Below are 11,541 nucleotides of genomic sequence, written 5' to 3' on the forward strand. Positions count from 1 at the left end.
TGTGAACACCTCTCCCCAGCTCTGTGTGCGAAATCTCTGTTGTATTCTGAATTGTGATGACAAATGCTAGCACAAATGATTGGCAGTCGAAGCGTATTGTGGATTATTTGTTGGGCTGCTGGCCAGAAGAGTAGCAATGGGCTTGTTATGCACTGATGTGTGAGCTTCTGTAGAAGAGATATTGCCTTTGACACTTGACACAGCTGCATCGCAGTGTACTTGCGATGACCCCATTGAAGAAGGGACCCTACCAGAAACAACTGCCATTTCCTTTCAGGAGGATGCAAAACAAGACTAATTATGAGTTATTTCTGGCTAGATCGTATTTAAAGGCTTCACCAGTTTTGAACAAACGCGGCATATTCACGCATCTGGCTGTGAGTGAAGAAATTGTTGCATCTGGTGAATGAAACACTTTTTTTCCGTACACGCAGAATTCCATTGATGTTATTGCCCTAGTGCCATTAGATATTTGTCATGTGTCAGTGCGCATGTAAAGGAGACTCCAGCGTATGAAATTATGGTGGAAAAAGAAATTTGGAATCATGGTACAAAGTGTCTACATTGAAGAAGGAAGCCAAAAATGTATTGCCAAGTACCCCATTGGAGGCAGCCAGTGACAACACAGAGATCCCAAATTGCAACTGAAATAAATTCTAAGTAGCCAAAGGTTTGTATGTTGTTCTTGCAATGATAAGTAAATCTGGCCTTCCCACACTTCATAGGTTGAACATAATTTATGCCATCCACCGACAACACAAAGATCTAATGTATAAACTCTAATTAACCAAAGGTATGTTGTTCTTGCAATGATTAGTAAATCTGACCTTTACACACTTCAGTGGCATGAACATCATCATTCATGCCATTTTCTTTTGTTGTTTTATCAGTGGGTATGTCATGTGGACCTAATTCTCCTACATAGAAAACTAACTGTTCCCTTTGCAGTGTGTATGGGACAACTTGATGATGACTGGTCTTGGTTTTCAGACCCACTAATTTCAACCCCTGTGAGGTAGAATGATTGGGGACGAGGTGTTTACTGGCTTTGGCTGTGTTATAGGCTGTATATCAGCAGAAATAGATTTCAAATAAAGGATTATGCTAACTCTTCCTGTTCAGTTGGAAATTTTTATCTTCTTTCTTTTTTTTTTCAAGAAAGAAACAAGTTTGTCTTTAGCCTTATGTTGCTATATATGTATATCTGTTGATATTGAAGTATGATATATTGAGTATATTTCATATTTTTACAGAGTTTACCCCCCTTTGATGAGCTTCAGGGTTGGCAGGAATGAAATGACCTATTTATAGGATATAGTTACCTTACAATAAGGGTGGTGTGAAGAATTTTACATTGTGAGTCTTGATGTAAGACTAGTTGAGAAACTGCATATTGAGAATATGGACATCAATACAGTACTATAATGAATACATGTGTTTACAATATTTTGACAGTTATTATTTTAATCATAGATTAGGTGAAATGTGTTAATATGGCTTTGTCAAGAATGATTGTGACTTCCTTCTAGAGCTAGTGACATATTAATTAATACTTTGGTCTAAATCTGGTATGTTTTTGGACCTTACTGCTTGAGTTGTCTATACATTGTGTATTATGTTTTAATCAATTTGTCAATACCACTCGTGACATTTTAGGTAACAGTGTTGTAGCATTATGATGATGTATTTCAGACCAGATACAGAATGAAACAAGCTTTGCGGAAATGAAAACAGCAGAACATAATACCGTACCTGTAAAAGTGGAAATTTTGGCCGATTTTGTGCAGCCAGAAACTAGCGCGAAAATAAAAGCGCACGGAAATTTTTGCTAGCCATATTTCCCAGTAGTCGATGTCTTGATTCCGCAGAATTAAAAACTCATCTCATCTACCCGAACAAGCACAAAAATATCCACTTAGTTTACAGTATATTATAATATACCCAAGCAGGTAGAGTTGCAAATGCTCGTAGAGCGAATGTCATGCTGTGTATGACTGTTCCTGTCTTCAAACAGTCCACAAGAGTGTAACTCTTCCATTTACTTTTAATACTTAGCAGGTTACCTGCCTCATCACACACCATAAAAGCCACATATTATTTTTGCAGGCGTGGATTTTTTTTTCTTTTATGAGTATCAAATTACGAGCAAGATTCATAGTTTAAAGAAGAGAAACCCCCTGGAAATGTATAGTCTATTTACTCTACATTATTGAGTTGTCCAGCACGTTTTGAAGTATCACTGTCTAGCTAGAATGATTTCACTGTTACATAACATACAGCAAATTTGTGCAACTGCCAGCACAAATCTCTGTATATGGGACCATAAGTGCTAAGGTTTAGCTTGAAAAGATAGTGGTATATGTTTAATGTACATGACTACTATTACCACACAGCATTATAGTGATGAATGGGTAAACTATTCAAATTCTGTTGCTGGATGTTGACATTTTTTTCTGTATTTTGTTACATTTGAATAATTCCTTTTTGACTCCGTGGAAAACAAGTCTTTCTTTGTAATCATAGATAGTGAGGACGAAGAGAAAACTATGACGATATTTTCACGGGTTTTAGAATTCGTGCTTGCCAGAAGTAGCGTAAAAACATGTAAACTAATAATGTACCACATAAATTACAGCATTTTCAGTAGACAATAGGCAAGTCCTTCTTGCAAAGTGATATTGATAAATGGCTGATGTTTGAATACTTGAATCCTTGCTTTATTTTGCCAAAGCTATCATGCTTTCTTTCATTTTTCCATTTCCTTGAGATTTTTCCTGCATAATTTTGGCTTTGAAAGTGACAGTGATTTGCTAGTCAGAACTGATTTGGAAAAAAAAAAAGAAGAAGCAGAAAAAAATAGAGCAAAAGGAGATGGAGATTTAGAATATTTCATGGCACACAAATTTTTCTGCTCTTACAGCAATTAATTTCATGCTGCCATTTCCTGACCTATTTCTCTATGCCAGTCTTGTATTCTAATTGTGTAACCTATAAAGTTACATATTGTAGTACTCTAAAGAGAAAGATTTTTTTTTTAAGAGAAAAAGTGATATGGAATTTGAATGAACTTTTTGTGCCTTTGATAACTACAAGGCAAGTTTCTAGTCCATTCCACTTTCTGTATACTGTAAAGCTAGATATTATTGTGGCATGAAATATTTGTTAATTGTTAATGCCATTCAATGCATATAATGTAGTTTAGAACTTTCCCGTGCATTTCAATTTCACAAATCTTGGCTCTCACAATATTTGCGAATTTAAAAGGCACGCCTACATTTCTGGTTTTACAGTGTAGTAATTGCTGACCCAGATGGCAGCCACTTTCTCAGTCCTGTTTATTGCAATATCTATTATGTACAAAGTCAGTAGCATTTTAGGGTGGTGGTTCGTAGAGGGTTAAAAGTGCTTGCCAAATTTTGAAGCCAGATTGCCTCCCAGTTTTGCTTTGAAACTTGCCCCCGAATGTTGTATTATCCTGAGTATTTGGATTTTGGCGAAGCACTATGGTTTTGTTCAGTGGAAAAACTCTGTTTTGGACGATCAACGAAGACTGTAAGTCCAAAACTCGCCATCAGTTGTACAGTTTCGTAACTTATTCATCATGAACTTTATTGAGTATGATAATAATTTTTAGAACAAACAAACAAATAGCAATTACCAGAAGGACAGCAGAGTTCTGTGTATATGTTATGGCAGCGCTCGACATTATAGTGGCCTGGTGGCCTGGGGTCACTATATATTGATGTAGGGCCACCAAAGGGCCACCAAATTTTTCTTTTGTTTTGGTGGCCTGGGCGGGCAACTAAGATTCAAAATTGATTGTTACTTTTGCTTTTATTTCAATCCACTACGTAGACCTATCTTTCTTGGGACACCAAAAATTTCAGATTTAAAGATCTTAGTGGCCCGAACGGGCCACCAGACAAAGAGGTTAGGTGTCGAGCCCTAGCTATGGTATTTCTGATGCAGGCAGTATTGGATGAGATGATTTCATTTCAGTGAGAGATTACTATGGAAAATTCCATATTCATATCTGGAATATATGATAATGTGGATATTTGCATCCCACATGTTGAGCCAAAGAAATGCTTGATAAACAGTTTTCTGTATTAATATGTGGATTTACCAGAAAAAGGAGTATTCCACAAGTGTTCATACTGTTAAAATACAGCACTGCTTTGGATATTCTCATTACACATGATGAGACAGACACACACAAGCTGGATAAAACTCGAGTAAGTCTTCTAGTGTTTCTGCTACAAGCAGTTGTAATTGTGTGGATTTATCAGGGTAAGAGTGCTCCAAAGAAACTGTCATTATCATAAAAGATATGGTAATGTATTTCTCTTTTTTTATTGCTCTGGTTAAAGACCATCCTGATTGTTCCTTTGTAAAATTTTGATACTGCAATTAAAGACAATAGTCAATTTATCTTCGCAGTCATGACCCAAGTGTGACTCAATTTTGCATGAGTTGTCAAAGTGATTTCTTGCTTGATTGCCCATTTTGATTTCCTTTTTGAAAGGAACATTCTTATTTCTTGGGAAAGTTGAAGCTTCATTCAACCATGTGTGTTTGTTTTTTTAAGCACATGCTTATAATGATGTATGGAAGATGGGCTAAAAGTCCCTTTTTTTTTGGGGGGGGGGGGGAGGGGAGGGCATTATTTTCTCCAGGTCATTCCCATTTCCAGCATTTTAAGGTTGGCAGGTATGTACTAGGTGTTACAAAAACATTTCCCACTTTTGATCTTGAATAGTTCAAAAACTATATATCAGATAACACTGACATTGATATGAGCCATAGCTAAATAGTGTACAGTTTTGTTGGAGGTAATTTGAAAATAAAAGTATAAATCAGATTCATCAAATTCAAGATTTATTCTTAAGTTGGGTTTCAGATTTTGCTCTATTTTCAACCCTCTGTACAAAACTTTAATTTTGCACAGGGGTCAGTTGATGTGTATTGGAGTATGTGGTTAACATCCAGACAATGGTTCTGAACAATGGCGATGGTTTGAATGCTCTGTATTATACATATATATGAGAAATTCCACTATCACAAGTAGTTTTTATTCATCCTGAAAATGTAGTGTATGCAAGCACATGAAAACATGTGCTTTTTTATGTTCATGAATTATTAATAAAGCATTCATGTTCCTTGGAGCAAGAGTCCAGAAGCCTAGTCAGCAGAGCTCTGAGAAGGTGGTATTCGTGGCATTCATGTCTGTTGTTCAGGATCATTGTAAGTACACACTCACATACACATCATTGAAGTTCAATTTTGTACAGAGGGTTCAAATTTGACGAAAATCTGGAACTTAACTTTAAAATTAATCATGGATTTAACGAAACTGATTTATGCTCTCATATTCAAATCACCTCCAACTAAACTGTACACTAGTCAGCTATTACTCGAATCAGTGACAGTGTTATCTCAGGATCAAAAGTGGGAACTGTTTTTTTGTAACACCTAGTACAATGTATACATGCCACATGCACATATCAGACACTCTTCATTAGATTTTAGTTGACCACATCATAGCTCCCTCAGCACCCATGACCAGGAGTTTATTGGGGTGCCATGCTGGACTGGACAGTCGGGGTCCCTCTGCTATTCTTGATTCTCTGTGAGGTGTCGACGAGAATTTGTGAAGTGTAGGGATAGATTCACAGTGTTGTGTTCTGCAGGCATTAGGTGCGAGGAAGTTGCAATGTGCTGGTGAGGTGATGCTGTAAAAATAGCTACCATGAAAACTTCCAAATTAAACCGGGCCACTGGGCTAAGGATATCCTTTTGTTCAGATGCTTTTGCTTTAAAAATGCATGCCAAAGAATTATCTACAGCATGGTTGTGATTTTTTTTTTTTTTTTTGTGAAGAAAAAAACCCAAGAAATAAGTCTATAGCATTGCCAAAATTTATCAATTTCATGCCTGACTTTAGCCTGTTTGTGAATTTTAATGGTATGCATTTGTTTAATGCTTATTGCTTCCAAATCATGGGTTCACTGTGTCGATAATACTTTTGTAAAGCATTGGCCAACATATGCGTGATGGTTGCAACTTGGTGCATGCACAGGGGCCAGCAATATATATCGCTCCATGCTACACTGTACATTGACTGCGCAGTGAAATACATTGTTACAGAGCATTAACAAGGCAAAGGACTGGGCAAATATTACCCTGTTGTAGAGTCGGTAAGAATTTGTTTATGAGATGAAAATAAGTGTGAAGTTGTCCTGAAGGAATACATGTACAAGCAACCCCAGGAGCAGGACACTGTTCTCAAAGAACATGATTTGACAAATCCATTAATAATAATAAATAATAATATGAACACCTGTAATGTGCCAGTATCCATCATGAATAGATGCTCATGGTACAAGAAAGAGAGGCAGAGAGAAAAAAACCAGTGAAAAGGAGGTATGAGAAAAGGAATAAAGGAAATGTTTACAAAAAAGCTTGTCTAAATAACCAGGTTTTAAGTGAACTCTTAAACTCACTTAGAGAGGACAGATTGCGAATGTTTTGTGGGAGTCTATTCCATAGGAATGGGCCAGCATACAGAAATGATCGATCACCCCAAGAATTGTGAGTTTGTGGTACGGCAAGAAGAGATGAGTTTGAAGACCCAAGGCACCTTGAAGGATTGTAAGGGGTAATCGATTAATCATTAACGGAACAGATGACAACTTTCTTGCAAGGAACTCACAGAATGCTCAAACGAAAAGGTATGAAATGCTATCCTCGAAAGATAACATGAAGTGTTCGATTACAAACTGGGCTAAGTGACATTTTTAAACATTTTAAAATTGATCCACTACATAGAGCAAACGGCAAAATAACCTTTGCAACAATACCTCACTTGGTACAATAACAAGGAATATTCCTGAAGTTGTATCAAGAATATCCCATCATTAATTTCTTTCATTTTCTGTGTCTGTTTAGCAGCTTAAATTGTAAATAGCTCGAATTTACAAGAATGGAATTAACTCACTTTGCAATCAAACTATTCATATCTTCTTCTTTTTTAACGGAAAACCTCCCTTTATGTAATTTTGAGCCCAGAAGGGAGGTCTACTGTAGATGCCATATATCTAGCGAGTCTAATCTGCGAATCAAGACTTCTCACCAATTTCTTGAGTGGTTAAAATTTATGATTGTTGAGTACAGTAATAAACGGAGGAATGTGCGTGTGCACCTCGCATTCATGCTGGCATCAGCGTTAATTTTTTTTTTTTTTGCACGTTGTTAACTCTTTATGTGCCATGGTGGAAACCCCCTGTGTGCCACGTTATTCTGAGACATGAAGGTAGTCATGTCTTGAGAAAGAATAATATTCTGTTTTTCCAATTTGTATAACTTCTACAAATTTCTGTTAAGATGGGCATAATAGTAGGCGAAGTTAAAGAGGAATGCCAAGCTTTGTTTCGATATAAATTGTGTGGCGACCCTATTTTCCATTTTTCTTTTGAATGACCAAATGCTACATTACTGTAAAGGCATGACTTTTGCACATAAAACCTTTACAGAAACTCAGAATGTACGAGCAAATCTAGTTGGGAACATTGCTTGATAGTCGATCACCACATAGAATGCAAGCCGTATATGAGCTGAACAAAAGCACAAGAAACGCTTTCATTGTGCCGCGGGATTAGCAGTAATTAGCGGTTTATCGATCGGTGTTGGCGGCTTTGCTTGTTGAGCAGAATATGCGAAGTTGGCACGCCGTCGACCGAGTCGGACGTGCAAATACCATCCAACTTGTGAAATTTGGGAAAAATAAGAAACTCGTGAAATATATGCCGTATACCGTATTCAACTTGTTCCTTAACCCTCCAGTATTCACATGTACAACATCACCTTGGTAATTTCAACACACACAGAACTGTAAGAGGGGTTTTCACACATTATGCACAACATTCATCTAGCACGAAAAATATTTTGATTCCGCGGAAATAGAAGGACGCAAAATTCATCTTACCTGGCCAAACACGAAAAACAACTCATTTGAAAATTTCCACTTTTCTAGTCATCAATTCAAATGAACAAAACACACAAATCAATCGGAACGTCATCTTTTGTGTTTTTTTGGTCAATATTTGTAAGTTTATTTCCATTCATATGAAGTAATTTACAATCCAGTTATAATATGGAGAAGATGTTTCACTTACTGTACGCACTATATCTTTGATTGCCCCTGTGCATTATCCTCTTTTATCAACTATATCTGGCATGTATATACTTATTATACATCAAATTGAATAACTTCGCTAAAGAGAGGTACAAACGACGGTACGTTGGGTGAGAATGATAAGAGCGTTAAGTTGCCACTAAAGCCACAGTGTTCAAGGCAACTTAACGCCCTTATTCTCACTTGACGAGTAGTAGTCGTACAGACTAAATAAAACATAACAAAATGGGACTACCATGTTCTTTGTATGAATTACGTGACGACGGAGCGAAATGTGAAGAAACATTTTCAGACTCGTGGTCTAGAGCCTCATGGCAGAAATTGACAGCTTCCCTCTCTAAATAAATACACAAGAGACACCGCTATATTCATCCATAATGTACAAAATTGTTGTAATTGCTGCTTTGTAATTTACAGATTTTAGTTGTTGTTTTTTTCCTCTCTCTCTCTCTCTTTTGCTATGTACAATACGTCATATATATAGACTATTATTTATCATTGCTTGGCTGTTCTCTGACCCAGCTAGATCTTCCGCTTGATTTTCTTCCTTGAATATCTGATTCAGATTATCATTTGGACCTTGGGTCAGAGTTTGAAAAATTCAAATTTTTGAGAGACTTCGACAAGGAGGGCTGTCAGGAAAACTGGCAGAGCACACCACCACCAAGAGAGTCAGGCTGCCTCTGATGAAGATTAAAATCATGACCCAATTTACACGCTCCATCACGAGTGAATATTTTCTTCATGACCAAATCAATTCTAACTAGGAAGCATCGATATGAATCAACTTCTTTATATTACTATACATGATATAACTCTATACCTCTTGATGTGCTTAAACTGACAGCAAGGAAAGTCCAAAGAGAAAGAAAAGTTAATATTTCTCATACAGGTATTTTTTAAAATAACTTTCATCTCGGAAAAAACTACCGGTACATACTTTCAAAAGCTGTAGACTTTACTTTCCTACCATATGTGATACAACCACGTAAGTCAATAAAAGGACTGGCAATATCGCTGTTTCTCAATTCCATTTTTTTTTTTTTTTTTTTGGGGGGGGGGGGGGGTCATTTTTGTGTTTGTATCTTCCACAAAAAAAAAATAAATATCTGAGTTTGTAATTCATGTTAAAAGTATAAGGAAGAAAGCAAAAGCAAGAATAAAACGATGTCAAGTAATTTGTCACATTCATTTGTAATTCAAACCATTTTTTACGACGATTGAGAATGGGAGTTGTACTGCTGAAACAATGACTCTGAAATTTACTTCTGTTGTGGAGAAATCAAACTTTTCTTCAGCCCAGTCTTTCAGTTATTCAAGTGGCCTTGAAGAATGTATCATACGATATACACAGATTTGAATAAAAGTTAGAAATTTCAGAGACCCAGTTACTGAAAGCATCCTTGCACACCTGTGCAAAAGCAGATTTTCAAACTTTCAAATATGGCAGCCCCCACATACTGAAGTACTCAGCTGTGTTACTTGTTTCAGATATCAAGTATTGTATTGGCACAATCAAAAATTCCCATCAAATCTGTTCTGTTTAGGAGTTGTGCATCCTGCACAATTGATGAATGTGAGTCACATCTACATTTTTCTTTTCCTTTCTTGGAATGCCTTCTGAGTTTCCTTAACGTAGTTAATGAAAGGCTGATCTCAGCAAGGACAAATAATGTCCATGCATTTTCTGCCCGCTACCGACAATTTTGATTGCAATTATGGGCAACAATTACCATTAAAAAGAGTGCAGGAGCCTTATAAAGTTTACTGGCCAGTATCGACCAGCTAATATTAATTTGAATCCACAGAAGATACACAATACAAATTTTATAATGACTGACATTTCACTACTTTTTTTCTATCTACTTGATGGAGAAGACACAATTACTACTGTCAAGCCAAGTTTCTAAAGACTTTCTTTTGATTTCATTGAGTTTCTTACTTTCTGCCAAAAATCAGAGAAGAATTCAATATTATGGATAAAGACACTAATCAGCCATAACATCACTTCGGAAGAAATAAGTGGTCATGAATCAAAAGCAAAAACTGGGCTGCAAACAGAGGAACATTTCACGTATATCACAACTCATGAATAAGTAAAATCAAAATCATATGTTTCTATGAATAAATAATAGTAGCATACTACAGTATGTAAAAATCTGAAATAAGTAGTGACGCAACACATGTGAGGCTGTAAGTCTTACTTGTAATATTTCATACAAACTTACAATCAGAGAGAACAGAAATGAGATAAAACTTGGCGAATTCACACAAAACTTGCTTGAAGCATTAACACATTAGATGAGTACTTATAATTTCATTGGACATTGACACTGATAAACACATTCTTAGGGTAAAGATAAGTCTTGTGAGGGTATATATTCTCTTTATTACACAGTAAAACTGATATAAAAAAAGTATTGTCTATGTCAAACAAAAGTGTATACAGGAAGGGAAGGATACTATTTTCAAGGGAAAGGTTTCTTTTGTGTGTGAATAAACTCTCCAGATGGTTCTGCACAGAGCAGCAAGAAGAAGAAGGAAATATTGTATTTGCTTTACTGATAAGCAGTCAGATCACAAGCAACAAGGCTGACACAAAGCATTACCCGCAATCTGGGCAATATTCTTAGAGTCTAAGAAATCATTATACTCAACTTTGAAGTATGGCTACTACAATGGCAATATTCTCACCAGATCATCTTTTTCTTTTCTTGGTGAATCAGAGCAAGGGTATGAAAGAAAACAAACAAACAAACAAAGGCTTGCCCCCAAAACCCTGGCCATTCTAATAGCTAGGCATTTGCACTGTACACTCTGGTATTCAACGAGACAGATTTGTGCAGAGTTGCAATAACATTTTATCCTCTTCAAAATATGAATCAATTATCTAGAAATATGCAATATGTTGAAAGCAGGGAGGGCAATTGACTTACTTTCATTGTCTTTTTTTTTTTCTTCTTTTTTTTTTTGTGGGCAGGGAGGAGGTAAGAATGAAAGGTAATAAGACTGTCATTCATATCGTTTGGTAATACTTACTGTTTGCCGGGTCATAATGCACACTGTGAATCTGTTTTATTTTGCATTCATTAATCAAAACATTCCGATTGATACCCTTCTTCTTTTTTTCTTTTTCTTTTTTAATCCCATGGGGTGCTATGTCAGGCAGAATGGTATTGGAGCATGGTGCTGGCGTAAGGGTAAAATAATGCATGGAGTCCATCAGCGGGTGCTACTATGTGACTGGCAGAAAGAGCTATTAAGATACACTGTATGTGATCTACACAGAATCTCACTCTTGCTTTAATGCCGTTCTGGCGGCAAAACAACAAGTCTCTGACTTGTGA

This window comes from Diadema antillarum, unplaced genomic scaffold, assembly GCF_040938485.1.
Source record: "Diadema antillarum isolate AM-2024a unplaced genomic scaffold, OU_Dant_1.0 seq00000586_RagTag, whole genome shotgun sequence".
NCBI lineage: Eukaryota > Metazoa > Echinodermata > Echinoidea > Diadematoida > Diadematidae > Diadema > Diadema antillarum.